Genomic DNA, 19,588 nt, shown 5'->3' with positions numbered 1-19,588 from the left:
ATTACAACTATAAAAAAAGATTATAGCACTATATTAGCTAAATTGCTCTATATTAGTTTTTTCTCGAATATTCGCTATATTGCTATATATTCTTGTTTTAGAATATTACGAATATTCGAAAAAATGAAGTTATAGCAATATAGCGAATATTCAAAAAAAACACAAATATAGAGCAATTTAGCTAATATAGTGCTATAATCTTCTTACAAAAACTCGCATATTACACGATCATTACCTTGCCGATTTTTCGAGTAAAAAAATCTTAGAATATAACGAATATTCGAATTTGCGAATATTCAACGAATATTCTACAAAATATTCGCGAAATATCGCGAATTCGAATATGACCCCTGCCGCTCATCACTAAAACTGAAGTCTACACCAGCCAGGGGCTGGAGCGGACTTCATAATATATACCTTACGTCAGTTTCTGGTGCAAGTTACAGTAAATCTGGCAGGCCGGATTAAGCTCTACACCCTTTCGCTAAGCCCCATTCTCTTTTCTCACCACTTTGGAAAAGTGGAGAAAAGGTTAAAAAAGTCGTAAATTATGCCATAAATGTGGCATGCTACATCATTTGCAACTTTTTTAAACCACTTTTGTGACGCTGATAAATGTCCTGCATGATCTTTATTCTGTGTTAGTACAATTACAGTAATATCAAATGTACCGTATATACTCGAGTATAAGCCGACCCGAATATAAGCCGAGGCCCCTAATTTTACCCCCAAAAAAGGGAAAAATTATTGACTCGAGTATAAGACTAGGGTGGGAAATGCAGCTATAATGCAGAGTGTATGTGTATATAATGCACACACTCTACATTATATACACACATCTGCAAGAGGGTGACTCAAATTGATGGGAGTCTGACTCTGACTCCCTGTATTTAATGCAGAGTGTGTGCATTATATACACACACACTCTGCATTAAATACAGAGAGCCATCCACAGATCTCCCCCCTAAACAGTGCCATCCACAGATCTCCCCCCTAAACAGTGCCATCCATAGATCCCCCCTAAACAGTGCCATCCACAGATTCCCCCCTCCCCTAAACAGTGCCATGATGGCACTGTTTAGGGGAGGGGGGATCTGTGGATGGCACTGTAGGGGGATCTGTGGATGGCACTGCCATCCACAGATCCCCCTACAGTGCCATCCACAGATCCCCCTCCCCGACGCTCACAGCAGTATATTTATAAACTACCGTAATCAGTAACTACTTTAACTTTAATCAACAGTCATCGCTCATTGCTGAGCTCTTTACTCTGATTATTTGGATATGGGATATCTTACCGGTACTTTGTCTTAGCTCCGGTAATAACAGGCAGTGCGGGGGGCGGCGCTCACTTACTGACGTCACGCGCCTGCTCCCACTAGGCGGCGCAGGCGCGTGACGTCAGTGAGTGAGCGCCGCCCCCCCCCCCCCGCACTGCCTGCTATTACCGGAGCTAGACTAGACTCGAGTATAAGACGAGGGGGCTTTTTGAGCACAAAAATATGTGCCAAAAAACTCGTCTTATACTCGAGTATATACGGTATATAATTTTTATCTTTTAATACTTAAAAAAAATAACTTGATTACTTACTTGCAGCCTCACGCTGCAGTCTCAAAATGGCCCCTGATGGAGGGACATTTGACAGCCGTATCTTCTATGAGATGAGCGAATCGAAGCTGACGAAGTGGAATTCGTTTAGAATTTCCAAAAAAATTTGACTTGCAGCGAATGCGAAATTCCTTGCGCTTCGTGGTAACAAATCGCAATTTTTCTGTACATGTGAGGACTAAAAACATGGGGCAAGAATCTCTGGGAAGGCGGAATCACCCAGATTGGCATTCATTCCAGCGTTCTGAATGCAGGGATAGACGTGAGAAGGAGCTAGGGACAGCAATAGGAAAAAAATAATTGTGAAAAAAGAAACTGAAAAGGGGCGGAACTAGCGTCTGAGCCGGATGGCTGTGTGAACTGCTGCTCTGCAGATAGCGATTCCCACAGAAGCTCTTATACCCAGCTAATTCAGCCCAAAATGGTCAAGATCGGGGGACCGAGACCCGCTGATGCCCCTGAACCATCTAAATCTAATCCACAGGCGGGCGGAATAGAGAAATTTATAAAGAAAGCGGCACAAACCTATGTAGCCAGAGATTCCAAAATGGCGCCGGAACCCCCGCGCACACCGAGGAGCAAGCTGCAAGCAGAGGACGCAGCTGAGAAGGTGAGAGATGAATCCCCTGAGGTGGACACATTAACGCTCTCCAGATCCTTCCTAAAGAAAGCTCTATCTGAAGCCCTAGAACCGCTCAAGTCTGATCTTAATTCCATTAAGGAAGATGTGAAGCACATAGGGAGAAGAGTGGAAGCGCTGGAAGAAGCAAACACTGCCCTTACCGCTCACCAGATCGCGATCTCAGATAATATGGCCACTCACCAAAAGCACTTAAATACCCTCTATATGCAGCTAGAAGACCAGGAAAACAGGGGCAGGAGGAACAACCTCCGATTTAGAGGAGTCCCAGAATCAGTAGGCCCAGATGACATCCCTGAAACAGTCATGCAGATTTGCTTGAAACTCCTGGGCCCTGACTCCACTCATGAAGTGTTCATAGAACGTGCTCACAGAGCATTGCGCCCCAAGCCGCAATCCACAGACCCTCCCAGGGACATAATCTGCAAATTTTTGCACTTTCCTGTTAAGGAAGCTATCCTGAAAGGCGCAAGAGATTTCCCCCAGCTATCATGGGATGACAACCCTATTTCCCTATATCAGGACTTAGCTCAATCTACGCTGAAAAAGCGCAAATCCTTAAAACCCCTCACCGACCTGCTGAGAAACAAAAAAGTCATGTATAGATGGCTATTCCCGTTCGGGCTGTCCTTCTTCCACAATGGACGCAGAATCTCTATTCAATCCTTCGCAGATATGGATAAAGCGTACGACATCCTGCAAATTTTGCCACTACCCATTGAAAACTGGGAGCTTGTCCGAGATGCCTCTGATATTCCCACTCTGAGTTCAGATGGTCCATGGGAGACCCCTCGTACTCAAAGACCTCATAAGATAAGAAGAAATCGTCAACCATCTTCTTCTAAACGACTGACACTCACAGATGATTGATAGTTTTATCTCACGATCACCTTCTTAATATTAGGCTGTGAGAAAAGTTGCCTTGTCTGATTTGTATGTTAGCAGTCATCTTACGATTGATTTTATATAAAAATCACTCAGACAGACCATTATAAGATGCTAATTTGTTATTCTATATCTCTAGCTGGAGTTAAATCCTAAGAAATTTTCTCCTTAAAGAGGAATCGTCATGTTTGCATTTTACTGAAAGTAATGCAATATCCCCCCTTGCCCTTAATGCTAGTCTGCTCTTATTTCTTAGCAGCATGCTGGCGCTATTTTTTGTTGTGTTTCTGTTTATTTTGTTATGTTGTTAACCTTTTTTTGTCCTTTGATAGGTCTCAAGAATTCTTTAAAATGTACTGTCCATATACTGATGTGCATCTCCTGTCTGGTGAATTCCCTTTCCTATGCTGGAGCCAACGCTTGCCTCGAGGTGGTACCCTCCCTTCATTCTGGTTGGTCGATCATACACACTTTGCACTCATACTTATAGCTGTACCCTCTACTTACATCTACCACAATTATGGCAGACTTAAGAGTGGCAACTTATAATGTTAAAGGGATGAGATCTCCATCAAAGAGATGCCAGATCTTCTCCCTTTTAAATAAGGAAAGATGTTCTTTAATTTTCCTCCAGGAAACACACTTTAAACATGGAAGTTATCCCAATCTTTCTTTTTCTAAATTTCCCACTTGGTATCACTGTGGTGCAGGGGGTGCCGCCTCGAGGGGAGTCAGTATTGGCTTCCATAGAAAGCTCCCTTTCCTTTATAATTCACATATACAAGACCCAGAAGGCAGATTTCTCATTCTCAAAGGTCTGATAGGAAGTTCTCTATATACTTTAGTAAATGTATATGCCCCAAATACGGAACAGATCACTTGGCTTTCCACGCTAATAGACCTAGTAGAAATCCACAAAGAAGGCACACTGATAATGGCTGGAGATTTTAACCTAGCTTTTAACCCGCTTCTAGACACCACCTCAAAAAAATCAACTACTTCCCAGAAAGCCCTTAATTTCCTCCAAACGAAACTTTCAAACCTTGGAGTTACTGATGTATGGCGCTGCCTTAACCCCCATGGTTTGGACTACTCTTTTTACTCTGCCTCTAATAAATCTTATAGCAGGATTGACTATATCCTCATCTCAAAAGAACACCTTCAGTTATGCTCACTTGCCAGGATAGGAGATATAACTCTATCTGATCATTCCCCTATATTCTGTGATATACACCCTCCCCATAGATCTAATAGAAAATCGAACTGGAGATTTAATGAATCCTTACTAGGAAATGCTAAATATACAACCCAAATTTCCTCCTTTCTAGAAGAATACTTCTCAATCAACAACACTAAAGATATATCACCTCAAATAATTTGGGATGCCCACAAGGCCTTTATTAGGGGCAGACTAATTAGCTTATGTTCATATCTGAAAAAACAATCCGAGAAAAAGCTCTCCAACTTATTATCTAAAATCCATACTTTGGAAAAAGCACATAAACAATCTCTGTTAGCCCAACATCTCTCAGAACTCACCTCCCTCAGGACAGAACTGAAGAACTTTCTTAATGAGAAATCTGCTAAATATTACCTATCTGCACAACAGAAAGTCTTTGCACATGGAAATAAAGCATCTAAGTTTGCAATGCAGAGAATTAAACAGAGAAAAACCGCCCGCTATATACAAAGCATTAAATCGCCCCAAAACACTCTCCTGTATAAAGCAAAAGAAATTGCAGACCAATTTAAGAAGTTCTATGAGTCTCTGTACAATCTCCCCCCTACTATACTCCCAGACCCCTCGCTAGACAGAAACTCTAACATTAATATCTTTCTATCTTCCCTTAAACTGCCATCACTATCTATATCCCAAAAAGAATCCCTGTCCAAACCATTTACCATTCCAGAATTATTAGCTGCCATTAAATCGACCCCTAAAGGAAAATGCCCAGGCCCAGACGGATTTACTATAACCTATTACTCAACTTTTAAAGAAATTCTCCTCCCCTTTTTGCTCCCAGTCTATAATCTGGCCTTAGACAAACATCCACTTACTGCAGATATGACAAAAGCCATTATTACAGTTATCCCTAAACAAGGCAAAGATCCCACCTTATGCTCAAATTTTCGTCCCATTTCCCTCTTAAATGTGGACCTTAAATTACTTTCAAAAATGTTAGCCACTAGATTGCAGTGCCTATTGCCTCAATTGATCCACTCAGATCAGGTGGGTTTTGTCAGAGGCAGAGAAGGCAAAGACAACACCACTAAAGTATTAAATGCCTTATATTACGCCTACCATAGATCCTCCCCCTTGGTTTTGCTTGGCACAGACGCCGAAAAAGCATTCGATAGGGTGGATTGGACTTACATCTCTCTAACCCTGTCGAAATTTCAAATACCAACACCATTTATTAATGCAATTTTCTCTATGTATACCCACTCTTCGGCGTCTGTGTCAGTCAATGACACATTATCTTCTAGCTTCCCCATTAGCAATGGAACAAGACAGGGATGCCCACTTTCCCCCCTTCTCTTTGTCCTGGTTATGGAAACCCTGCTACAATCCCTTAGACAAGACCCTGACATCAAAGGCCTACAGATTAGCGGATATGAATTTAAGCTTGCTGCATTTGCAGACGATCTCTTAATAATCACTACCAACCCACTTAAATCTATACCTATAATCTTATCTAACCTCAATTATTTTGGCTCGTTATCAAACTTCAAAATAAATGCAACTAAATCCCAGATAATTCACATGGGCCTTTCCCCACATAGCCTCACATCTCTCCAAAACAATTCCCCCTTTAATTGGCATACCCAACAGTTGACATATCTAGGAGTGAAATTATCCCCTTCTCTTGGAGACTTATTTAAACTTAACTATAAACCTCTTTTAGCTTCCATAACCACCCAATTAGACTCCCTTAATTTTCCTTATTTATCCTGGTTTGGTAGAAAAAACATCCTTATGTCCTTGGTAATACCTAGACTTACATACTTGATGCAGGTACTTCCTATCGAAATCCCCAAATCCTATTTCTCCTCCCTTAACAAGAGTATACGCAAATTTATATGGCAGGGGAAGAAGTCTCGTATTTCTTTTGAAACTTTAACAAAACCAAGATCCAGGGGAGGTATCGGACTCCCTGACCCAGAGACATATATGAAAGCCATTCAACTTGCAAGAATAGTGGATTGGATCAGAAATCCCCCCCATAAATCGTGGTTAGTGCTAGAGAACGCTTTTCTACCTTCCCCTATTAGGGCCCTCCTTTTGGCCAACAGGCCCCCCCCAGTCCTCAGCTCTATTCCGAACTCCTTGATCAGGAACACCTTTAAAGTCTGGGGGTGGTTCTTGGCCAACATGGGGGCTCTGACCCTTCCTTCTCCTTTCATTTCTATAAAAGACGTGATTACCCTAGCTCCCAAAGAATTGAGAGACAGTTGTCCCCCCGCTCTTGAAAAAATAGAGATGGAGGTTTCAAAACTGTTTAAGGAAGATGGAGGTATCCTTTCGGATCAAGATATTTGTGACCTTCTCAAGGTTACACTCAAAAACCCTTTCCTTTTAAACTTTATTAGAAAGGAATCGCTCCTTATTGCAAAAAAAACCTCTCCTGTTCAAGACCTTCTTTGGTTTGACAAGATGATTGGAACTTCTATATATCCCCCAAAAGCCATATCTAGTATCTATAAACAACTTAAATCTCCGCCCTCCGCTGTTAAGCCTGCTGCGATTGGACTCTGGGAAAAAGACTTACAACGTAACTTGTCTCCCCCTGAAATATCAAAGATCTTGATAACCCCACATAAGATATCTAGATGTATTCTGATTCAAGAAAACAGTTATAAAATACTGATGCGCTGGTACAAAACCCCAGATAAGACTTGTCTTTACATACATATTTCACTGATACCTGTTGGAGGTGTTGTAAAGAGAGGGGTTCCTTTCTCCATATATGGTGGTTGTGTGATCTTATCCAGCCATGGTGGTCTGAGATTGTCAAACTCAGTAACAAAATTTGCCAGACCTCCTTCCCTTGCACCCCGGAGATTTTATTACTCAGTCTTGGTATTGGAATATCCAAATCCCGCAAAACAATACTTTTCTCTTTCATGATAGTAGCAGCCAGACTACTAATTCCTAAACTCTGGCTGTCAACTGATGTCCCTTGTCTAGAACATTGGATTAATAGACTAGATCAAATTTATCGTCTAGAAGAGATTTCTCATTGGGAACAGCGTACCAGGCATGTCTTTCTTCAAATTTGGGCCCCTTGGAGAGAATATAGAAAATTCCCATAGATACTGCTACCTAATCCAAGCTATATAGACCTTATCTAAACTGCTACCTAATCCAAGCTATATAGACCTTATCTAAATTTTATTCTAGTTCTACATTCTATATACAACTCCTGATTTATAATTGCTGACACTTCAGTACCCTTTATCGCAGAGATATATCTAAAAAAACAGTTAAAATGCATTTATGTAAAATGTTTCTTCAATATTGCTTCACCTATCTTCTTGGACCTCATGGACCCTCTTGATGTTTATTTTAATTTCTTTTGTATGTTTAAATGTTCTATTTTATTTCAACAAAGATTGAAATGTAAAACTACTTGGTCTAACAAGATTGTACATCTGCGATCTCTCGTGCAATGTTTCTGACCATTGCTTTGTTTGTATGTTACAAATAAAACAATAAAAATTGTCAATATAAAAAAAAAAAAAAAAAGAAACTGAAAAAACGTTATATAAGTGCAGGGAAAGATTATTTGGGGATCCAAATAGCAATTAGACAGCTGTCGGAGGAGGAGGAGGAGAAGGAGGAGAAAAACGCAATAATGCAGAATATGGTAAGAGAAAGTCATCGCTCACAATTAGAAAACATTAATATACAGACTAAGACCTCTTGCACACGACCGTATGGCTTTTTAATTATTTTGCGGACCGCAAAAAACGAATCTGCAAAAAATACGGATGGCGTCTGTGTGCATTTAGTTTTTTGCGGAACGGAACAGCTAGCCCCTGATAGAACAGTACTATCCTTGTTTGTTATGCAGACAATAATAGGACATGTTCTATCTTTGAACGGAATGGAAAAATTGAAATACTGAAACGGAGTACCTTCCGTTTTTTTTTTGCGGATCCATTGAAATGAAGCTCACCAGAGATACACGGCTTGGCGGCGCTGCTCATCGCCGAATAAATACAAGACGGTACCCTGTATTGCATTCTTTTCAGTTGAACCAACATACAGTGCTTACCACTTAAATCTACTATACCACAGCAGTGCGATTCAATATCATTTGCAACATCAAACTGCATGTCTCCACTTGGTTAAAACACTATATCACAGGGGTTTTTTTTGTCTGCGCATCGCATTCCATCTAGCTGAACTAATACAAGGTGGTGCTGTGTATCGCATTCTCCTTAACCAATATATGTTTCTATCTCTTAAATCTACTAAAATACGGCAGTGGGATACTAGTGACATCATTGGTGACTGTGCCCCTAAACAACAGGGTTAAAGTGAGGTTGAAAAATACATCCTCAGTTAACCCAGCAGAAAGTTAAAAATATATGGGAGACATCCATCGCTAAAATGACTATTTATGTTTGCAGAAAGAGACTTGGAATCGTGTTGAATAGTCTTGGAATATTTTTGATCACATCTTGGTTACCTCTGACAATAAATACGGTAGGTTGCATATTATAAATATTACCTACTACTCTACGACTACGGGTATATGCAATCTATATATCTCATTTACATATACAGTCGTGGCCAAAAGTTTTGAGAATGACACAAATATTAGTTTTCACAAAGTTTGCTGCTAAACTGCTTTTAGATCTTTGTTTCAGTTGTTTCTGTGATGTAGTGAAATATAATTACAGGCACTTCATACGTTTCAAAGGCTTTTATCGACAATTACATGACATTTATGCAAAGAGTCAGTATTTGCAGTGTTGGCCCTTCTTTTTCAGGACCTCTGCAATTCGACTGGGCATGCTCTCAATCAACTTCTGGGCCAATTCCTGACTGATAGCAACCCATTCTTTCATAATCACTTCTTGGAGTTTGTCAGAATTAGTGGGTTTTTGTTTGTCCACCCGCCTCTTGAGGATTGACCACAAGTTTTCAATGGGATTAAGATCTGGGGAGTTTCCAGGCCATGGACCCAAAATGTCAACGTTTTGGTCCCCAAGCCACTTAGTTATCACTTTTGCCTTAAGGCACGGTGCTCCATCGTGCTGGAAAATGCATTGTTCTTCACCAAACTGTTGTTGGATTGTTGGAAGAAGTTGCTGTTGGAGGGTGTTTTGGTACCATTCTTTATTCATGGCTGTGTTTTTGGGCAAAATTGTGAGTGAGCCCAATCCCTTGGATGAGAAGCAACCCCACACATGAATGGTCTCAGGATGCTTTACTGTTGGCATGACACAGGACTGATGGTAGCGCTCACCTTTTCTTCTCCGGACAAGCCTTTTTCCAGATGCCCCAAACAATCGGAAACAGGCTTCATCGGAGAATATGACTTTGCCCCAGTCCTCAGCAGTCCATTCACCATACTTTCTGCAGAAAATCAATCTGTCCCTGATGTTTTTTTTGGAGAGAAGTGGCTTCTTTGCTGCCCTTCTTGACACCAGGCCATCTTCTAAAAGTCTTCGCCTCACTGTGTGTGCAGATGCGCTCACACCTGCCTGCTGCTATTCCTGAGCAAGCTCTGCACTGGTTGCACTCCGATCCCGCAGCTGAATCCTCTTTAGGAGACGATCCTGGCGCTTGCTGGACTTTCTTGGACGCCCTGAAGCCTTCTTAACAAGAATTGAACCTCTTTCCTTGAAGTTCTTGATGATCCTATAAATTGTTGATTGAGGTGCAATCTTAGTAGCCACAATATCCTTGCCTGTGAAGCCATTTTCATGCAATGCAATGATGGCTGCACGCGTTTCTTTGCAGGTCACCATGGTTAACAATGGAAGAACAATGATTTCAAGCATCACCCTCCTTTTAACATGTCAAGTCTGCCATTTTAACCCAATCAGCCTGACATAATGATCTCCAGCCTTGTGCTCGTCAACATTCTCACCTGAGTTAACAAGACGATTACTGAAATGATCTCAGCAGGTTCTTTAATGACAGCAATGAAATGCAGTGGAAAGTTTTTTTTGGGATTAAGTTAATTTTCATGGCAAAGAAGGACTATGCAATTCATCTGATCACTCTTCATAACATTCTGGAGTAATGGCTATTCTAAAAACTTAAGCAGCAACTTTTCCAATTTCCAATATTTATGTAATTCTCAAAACTTTTGGCCACGACTGTACTATAACAGTGAGTATGCTTAGATGACCAACTGTTTTATAATAACATATCTTCAGGAAATATTTCTGCTTGTCCACCTGCGCTCTTTGGGAACATTTTAGACATTTTTGTGTTTTAACATTTTTTGTGTTTTAATTTTATTAATATTATACATTTTTCTACTTTTTACTCAATAAATAGACAATAATATGCACAACTCTCTCCGTGTGACACTAGATGCAGAGTGCCTGTCTGATTAAAGCCTCATGCACACGACCGTTGTTGTATTCCGTTCCACAAAATGGGGTTCCGTTGTTCCGTGATCCGTTTCCGTTTTTGTTTCCGCGCGTCTTCCTTTATTTTAGGAGGATCACCAGACATGAAGGAAAGTAAAAACAAATCTAAGACAGGTTTGCCATGCAAATGATAGGAAAAAAACGGATGCGGACGCGCGAACGCGGATGACAATCTTGTGTGCCTCCGTATTTTTTAGCGGTCCCATTGACTTGAATGGGTCCGCAAACCGTTTTCCGCGAAAATAATAGGACAGGTTATATTTTTTTTACGGACTGGAACCACGGATCATGGACGCGGATGACAAACGGTGCATTAGCCGAGTTTTCAACGGACCCATTGAAAGTCAATGGGTCCGCAGAAAATCACGAAAAAAATGGCACAACGGACACGGAATAAAACAACGGTCGTGTGCATGAGGCCTAATAGAGATATATATACCTTGGTGACTGGGTGAGTCAAGTAGACATAGAGCACCTGTACATGACAACAGTTAGGTGAGCCACTAGACTTAACTATATATCACAAAAGGGTTTAGTGGCCTATTTCAGTACAGAAAGAAAAAAATATACTCGCTTCACTGGTGCATTTATTTCTGCTAAAAGCGTTTACTGGCCTTTTTCAGTACAAAAAGAAAAATACATTCTCAGTTCACTTCTGCAGTTATATGTCTTGAAAGCGTTTACTGGCCTATTTCAGTACAAAAAGAAAAATATATTCTCAGCTCATGTGTTAAAAGCGTACAGAAAGAAAAAAATATACGCACTTCACTGGTGCACTTATTTGTGGCAAAAGGGTTTGGTGGCCTATTTCATTATAGAAAGAAAAAATATACGTACTTCACTGGTACAGTTATTAGTGGCGTATTTCAGTATAGAAAGAAAAATATATATGCACTTTAGTGGTGCATTTATTTCTGCAAAGAGTTTTTACTGGCCTATTTTAGTACAAAAAGAAAAATATATTGTCAGTTCACTTCTGCCGTTGTCTTGAAAGCGTTTACTGACCTATTGCAGTGCAAAAATAAAAATATATTCTCAGTTCACCTCGGTGGTTCTTTGTGTTGAAAGCGTTTAGCTTTCGCAGTCCTCAATCAGTATTTGGTGGAAGAAGGTATATAGAACCCCACAATCAGTATTTGGTGGAAACAGGTATATGGCACCACTCAATCAGTATTTTGTGGAAGCAGGTGTATCGCAGCCCTCAAACAGTATTTGGTGGAAAAAGGCATATAGCAATAGCACCCCTAAATTTGTTTTTTGTGGAAGAAGGTATATGGCACCCCTCAATCAGTATTTGGCGGAAACATGTATATAGCACCCCTCAATCAGTATTTGATGGAAACATGTATATGGCACCCCTCAATCAGTATTTTGTGGAAGCAGATGTATCGCAGCCCTCAATTAGTATTTGGTGGAAGAAGGTGTATACGGTAGCAATAGCACCCCTTAATCAGTATTTTGAGGAAGAAGGTATATAGCACCCCTCAATCAGTACTTGGTTGAAACAGGTATAAAAGCACCGCTCAATCAGTATTTGGCGGAAACAGGTATATAGCACCCCTCAATCAGAATTTTGTGGAAGAAGGTAAATCGCAGCCCTCAAGCAGTTTCTTTGGGGCAACAGGTATATCACACCCGTTCCAATTAGTTACTCCAATAGCGTTTGTACCTCTATCTAGCTGTGGTTACTGGCCTTTTTCAGTACAAAAAGAAAAATACATTCTCAGTTCACTTCTGCAGTTATATGTCTTGAAAGCGTTTACTGGCCTATTTCAGTATAAAAAGAAAAATATATTCTCAGTTCATGTCAGCGGTTATATGTGTTGAAAGCGTACAGAAAGAAAAAAATATACACACTTCGCTGGTGCACTTATTTGTGGCAAAAGCGTTTAGTGGCCTATATCTTTATAGAAAGAAAAAAATATACGCACTTCACTGGTGCAGTTATTAGTGGCCTTTTTCAGTACAGAAAGAAAAATATTATGCACTTCAGTGGTGCATTTATTTCTGCAAAGAGTTTTTACTGGCCTATTTTAGTACAAAAAGAAAAATATATTCTCAGTTCAATTCTGCAGTTGTCTTGAAAGCGTTTACTGACCTATTGCAGAACAAAAAGAAAAATATATTCTCAGTTCACCTCGGTGATTATTTGTGTTAAAAGCGTTAAGTGGCCTTTAGTACAAAAAGGAAAAAAATATATACGCACTTCACTGCTGCATTTATTTCTGCTAAAAGCGTTTACTGGCCTTTTTCAGTACAAAAAGAAAAATACATTCTCAGTTCACTTCTGCAGTTATATGTCTTGAAAGCGTTTACTGGCCTATTTCAGTACAAAAAGAAAAATATATTCTCAGTTCATGTCAGCGGTTATATGTGTTAAAAGCGTACAGAAAGAAAAAAATATACGCATTTCACTAGTGCACTTATTTGTGGCAAAAGCGTTTAGTGGCCTATTTCATTATAGAAAGAAAAAAATATATGCACTTCACTGGTGCACTTATTTGTGGCAAAAGGGTTTGGTGGCCTATTTCATTATAGAAAGAAAAAAATATACGCACTTCACTGGTACAGTTATTAATGGCCTATTTCAGTACAGAAAGAAAAAAATATATGCACTTCAGTGGTGCATTTATTTCTGCAAAGAGTTTTTACTGGCCTATTTTAGTACAAAAAGAAAAATATATTCTCAGTTCACTTCTGCAGTTGTCTTGAAAGCGTTTACTGACCTATTGCAGTACAAAAAGAAAAATATATTCTCAGTTCACCTCGGCGGTTCTTTGTGTTGAAAGCGTTTAGCTTTCGCAGTCCTCAATCAGTATTTGGTGGAAGAAGGTATATAGCACCCCGCAATCAGTATTTGGTGGAAACAGGTATATGGCACCACTCAATCAGTATTTTGTGGAAGCAGGTGTATCGCAGCCCTCAATCAATATTTGGTGGAAAAAGGCATATAGCAATAGCACCCCTCAATTCGTTTTTTTGTGGAAGAAGGTATATGGCACCCCTCAATCAGTACTTGGCTGAAACAGGTATAAGAGCACCGCTCAATCAGTATTTGGCGGAAACAGGTATATAGCACCCCTCAATCTGAATTTTGTGGAAGAAGGTAAATCGCAGCCCTCAAGCAGTTTTTTTGGGGCAACAGGTATATCACACCCGTTCCAATTAGTTACTCCAATAGCGTTTGTACCTCTATCTAGCTGCGGTTACTGGCCATTTTCAGTACAAAAAGAAAAATACATTCTCAGTTACTTCTGCAGTTTTATGTCTTGAAAACGTTTACTGGCCTATTTCAGTACAAAAAGAAAAATATATTCTCAGTTCATGTCAGCGGTTATATGTGTTGAAAGCGTACAGAAAGAAAAAAATATACGCACTTCACTGGTGCACTTATTTGTGGCAAAAGCGTTTAGTGGCCTATTTCAGTACAGAAAGAAAAAAATATACGCACTTCGCTGGTGCACTTATTTGTGGCAAAAGGGTTTAGTGGCCTATTTCAGTACAGAAAGAAAAAAATATACGCACTTCGCTGGTGCACTTATTTGTGGCAAAAGGGTTTAGTGGCCTATTTCTTTATAGAAAGAAAAAAATATACGCACTTCACTGGTGCAGTTATTAGTGGCCTATTTCAGTACAGAAAGAAAAATATATATGCACTTCAGTGGTGCATTTATTTCTGCAAAGAGTTTTTACTGGCCTATTTTAGTACAAAAAGAAAAATATATTCTCAGTTCACTTCTGTAGTTGTCTTGAAAGCGTTTACTGACCTATTGCAGTACAAAAAGAAAAATATATTCTCAGTTCACCTCGGTGATTATTTGTGTTGAAAGCGTTTAGTGGCCTTTAGTACAAAAAGGAAAAAAATATACGCACTTCACTGCTGCATTTATTTGTGCTAAAAGCATTTACTGGCCTTTTTCAGTACAAAAAGAAAAATACATTCTCAGTTCACTTCTGCAGTTATATGTCTTGAAAGCGTTTACTGGCCTATTTCAGTACAAAAAGAAAAATATATTCTCAGTTCATGTCAGCGGTTATATGTGTTAAAAGCGTACAGAAAGAAAAAAATATACGCACTTCACTGGTGCACTTATTTGTGGCAAAAGCGTTTAGTGGCCTATTTCAGTACAGAAAGAAAAAAATATACGCACTTCGCTGGTGCACTTATTTGTGGCAAAAGGGTTTAGTGGCCTATTTCTTTATAGAAAGAAAAAAATATACGCACTTCACTGGTGCAGTTATTAGTGGCGTATTTCAGTACAGAAAGAAAAATATATATGCACTTCAGTGGTGCATTTATTTCTGCAAAGAGTTTTTACTGGCCTATTTTAGTACAAAAAGAAAAATATATTCTCAGTTCACTTCTGCAGTTGTCTTGAAAGCGTTTACTGACCTATTGCAGTACAAAAAGAAAAATATATTCTCAGTTCACCTCTGTGATTATTTGTGTTGAAAGCGTTTAGTGGCCTTTAGTACAAAAAGGAAAAAATATACGCACTTCACTGCTGCATTTATTTGTGCTAAAAGCATTTACTGGCCTTTTTCAGTACAAAAAGAAAAATACATTCTCAGTTCACTTCTGCAGTTCTATGTCTTGAAAGCGTTTACTGGCCTATTTCAGTACAAAAAGAAAAATATATTCTCAGTTCATGTCAGCGGTTATATGTGTTAAAAGCGTACAGAAAGAAAAAAATATACGCACTTCACTGGTGCACTTATTTGTGGCAAAAGCGTTTAGTGGCCTATTTCATTATAGAAAGAAAAAAATATATGCACTTCACTGGTGCACTTATTTGTGGCAAAAGGGTTTGGTGGCCTATTTCATTATAGAAAGAAAAAAATATACGCACTTCACTGGTGCAGTTATTAGTGGCCTATTTCAGTACAGAAAGAAAAATATATATGCACTTCAGTGGTGCATTTATTTCTGCAAAGAGTTTTTACTGGCCTATTTTAGTACAAAAAGAAAAATATATTCTCAGTTCACTTCTGCAGTTGTCTTGAAAGCGTTTACTGACCTATTGCAGTACAAAAAGAAAAATATATTCTCAGTTCACCTCGGCGGTTCTTTTTGTTGAAAGCATTTAGCTTTCGCAGTCCTCAATCAGTATTTGGTGGAAGAAGGTATATAGCACCCCGCAATCAGTATTTGGTGGAAACAGGTATATGGCACCACTCAATCAGTATTTTGTGGAAGCAGGTGTATCGCAGCCCTCAATCAGTATTTGGTAGAAAAAAGCATATAGCAATAGCACCCCTCGATTAGTTTTTTTGTGGAAGAAGGTATATGGCACCCCTCAATCAGTATTTGGCGGAAACATGTATATAGCACCCCTCAATCAGTATTTGACGGAAACATGTATATGGCACTCCTCAATCAGTATTTTGTGGAAGCATATGTATCGCAGCCCTCAATTAGTATTTGGTGGAAGAAGGTGTATACAGTAGCAATAGCACCCCTCAATCAGTATTTTGAGGAAGAAGGTATATGGCACCCCTCAATCAGTACTTGGCTGAAACAGGTATAAGAGCACCGCTCAATCAGTATTTGGCGGAAACAGGTATATAGCACCTCTCAATCAGAATTTTGTGGAAGAAGGTAAATCGCAGCCCTCAAGCAGTTTTTTTGGGGCAACAGGTATATCACACCCGTTCTAATTAGTTACTCCAATAGCGTTTGTACCTCTATCTAGCTGCGGTTACTGGCCTTTTTCAGTACAAAAAGAAAAATACATTCTCAGTTCACTTCTGCAGTTATATGTCTTGAAAGCGTTTACTGGCCTATTTCAGTACAGAAAGAAAAAAATATATTCTCAGTTCATGTCAGCCGTTATATGTGTTGAAAGCGTACAGAAGGAAAAAAATATACGCAATTCACTGGTGCACTTATTTGTGGCAAAAGCGTTTAGTGGCCTATTTCAGTACATAAAGAAAAAAATATACGCACTTCACTGGTGCAGTTATTAGTGGCCTATTTCAGTACAGAAAGAAAGATATATATGCACTTCAGTGGTGCATTTATTTCTGCAAAGAGTTTTTACTGACCTATTGCAGTACAAAAAGAAAAATATATTCTCAGTTCACCTCGGCGGTTATTTGTGTTGAAAGCGTTTAGTGGCCTTTAGTACAAAAAGGAAAAAATATACGCACTTTAATGCTGCATTTATTTCTGCTAAATGTCTTTACTGTCCTTTTTCAGTACAAAAAGAAAAAAAAAAAATATATATATATAAGGATTTCACTTCTGCAGTTATTATTTCAGTACAAAAACAAAATCTATAATATATTCAGCATTTATTTTTGCAGTTATATTAGGTAAAACCTTTAGTGATGTATTTCGGTCGAAAAACTTTATATATTCAGCGTTCAGCGCCGCAGTAATATTTGTGGTAAAATCTTTATTGACGTATTTCGGTAGAAAACACATTTTATTCAACATTCAGCGGTGCAGTTATATGCGCTAAAATCCTTACTGAAGTATTTAGGTCGAAAAACAAAATTAATTGAGCGGTTATATGCGGTAAAATTTTCATGATGTCTTCTAGATAAATCTGCAGCATGGGGGCCCAGTGTGGCATCTACACACTTTTAAAATAATCCTTCAGTGGAGCAAATAGATGCCGGATGCCCGGGACGATCCATGACCTTTCGGGAGCAGAAGTTCATTTTTTAGACGTCCGTATAGTGCAGGGAAAATCCGAAGACACTCTCCATCTCCATGCTCCGTTATATGCGGTAAAATCTTTTGTGATGTATTTCGGTGGAAAAACAAATCTTATTCAGCGTTCCGTGCTGTAGTAATATGCAGTAAAATCTTTTGTTATGTATTTCGGTGGAAAAACAAATTGTAATCAGCGTTCAGCGCTGCAGTTATATGTGGTAAAATCTTTTGTGACATATTTCAGTGAAAAAACAAATTTAATTCAGCGTTCAGCGCTGCAGTTATATGCAGTAAAATCTTTTGTGACTTATTTCGGTGGAAAAACAAATTTTATTCAGCGTTCAGCGCTGTAGTAATATGTGGTAAAATCTTTATTGAAGTATATCGGTCGAAAAACTAAATTTATTCTGCGGTCAGCGCTGTGGTTATATGCGGTCAAATCTTTAGTGACGTATCTTGATTAACTTCACGACTCTTCCGGGCTCAAAGCTATCTTTACGCTTTGTCTTCTCATTGTCTGTAGCTACTAGAGGCCTGTTCATGCCAGGCAGGTTCTCCCAGAAGTATCTTGGTTGATCGACACTCTGTCATTGTGCCATTCTGTGGCTTCCTCATGCTGCTGCCACCTCCACACTATGTCATTGTGTCACTTTGTGGCCTACTCATGCTGCTGCCAACTCCAGACTCGGTAATTGTGCCACTCTGTGGCCTACTCATGCTGCTGCCACCTCCAGACTCGGTCATTGTGCCACTCTGTGGTCTACTCATGCTGCTGCCACCTACAGACTCGGTTATTGTGCCACTATGTGGCCTATTCATGCTTCTGCCACCTCCAGACTCTGTCATTGGGCCACTCTGTTGTGTCCTCATGCTGCTTCCACCTCACCACTATGTCATAGGTCCACTCTGTGGACTTCTTATGCTGTTCCCACCCTTCCCCACTTCATGACTGGTCCACTATTTTGGCTTTTGGCCTGGCTGACATAATTTATTTGACACTTATTCTGATCTGTCAGAAGGAAGGAAAAATGAGACGCACACCGGATCCTGTCTTTGTAGCTGCTTTAAGGCCTGTATGGTCCCATCAGAATTGGCTTATGATTTGGTAGCCAAAAGCAGGAGTGGGTATAAAACACAGAAGACATGCAAATAATACCCCTATAAAGGCTCTCTGCAGCCCTGAAATAGCTGTTTTTTAACGCGATTCGCCGCAAATAAATTCAGATCGAAGCAAATTTTTCCCAAAAATTTGGTGAACCGGCCAAATGGAATTTTTGAAAAACCTGCTCATCTCTAGTATCTTCCTTTGACTACACTGAAGACTGACTGTGCATGCACTAGTTTCCCTTTTCCATCCACAGAGTTAATCAATGGAGGATGTTGATGGACAGGAGTAATCACATGACCCTCCATCAGCAGCCATTTTGGGAGCGCCGGTCTGCGGATAAGTAGGTAAAAATGTCCACAGTAATAGGGCATATTAAGCCATCTGACATTAGAGCTGTTCAATAACAGTCTATTTCTAGCAGCTTAATGTGCTGTCCTCAGGATATCTGCAGCAATACATATACAGCAGCCAACCCTATTAAGTGGAACAGCTAATTAAAAAATGGCATGATCCACTTCATTTATATATATATATGGCTCTCATTCTGAACACCATATTTATCAATGTACTTACACCTTCTTAAACCTCTGCTTCCCCTCACATAATAAATTACAAAACTGGCTGCCTGAAGCAACCACTAAGGGGAGTTCAGTGCATAGAAATGTATACACTTCAAGAAAATTTAGACTAGCACATTCATGGTCACAGGTGCATATCCATAAAGCAAGCTTACAGAGAACTAATAAAAGCATGGCTGCACAACATTTCACATGCAAACAATAGAACTGAGAAATAGGGATCATTCTAAATTAAAGTGGTATTACACCTACTATAAATGGAAAAATATCTCTTTGCGCACATTTTTGATCAAACGTGTGTCAGGCCAAGGGGCGTCGTTAGGTCAAAACATTCAGGGCTTGAGCCCCGGATGTTTTGACCAGTGCCCTGAATGTTATGCTGGCAGCAGTGGCGTAACTACCAGGGAAGCGGCTGCTTTGGGGCCCGGGCTGACAAGGGGCCCGGCGCCCGGCAGCCTGACACCAAGTGTCTTGATTATCTAATGCAGAT

The 19,588-nt window shown here is 39.7% G+C and overlaps 1 long non-coding RNA gene across 1 annotated transcript; it reads right to left on the bottom strand.

Annotated features, from left to right (window-relative positions):
- Window positions 1–358: 358 nt before the first annotated feature.
- On the bottom strand, window positions 359–19,352 carry LOC120993307. The gene is made up of 3 exons (XR_005777206.1): window positions 19,190–19,352; window positions 16,699–16,702; window positions 359–369 (listed from the first exon to the last, which is right to left on the bottom strand). It is a non-coding gene; the product is annotated as an uncharacterized LOC120993307 (long non-coding RNA).
- Window positions 19,353–19,588: the final 236 nt, after the last annotated feature.

The sequence above is a fragment of the Bufo bufo genome, chromosome 3 (genome assembly GCF_905171765.1).
Source record: "Bufo bufo chromosome 3, aBufBuf1.1, whole genome shotgun sequence".
Classification (NCBI taxonomy): Eukaryota; Metazoa; Chordata; class Amphibia; order Anura; family Bufonidae; genus Bufo; species Bufo bufo.
Note: the sequence above shows the minus strand (reverse complement) of the source record. Positions and strands in the feature narration are given on the sequence as shown.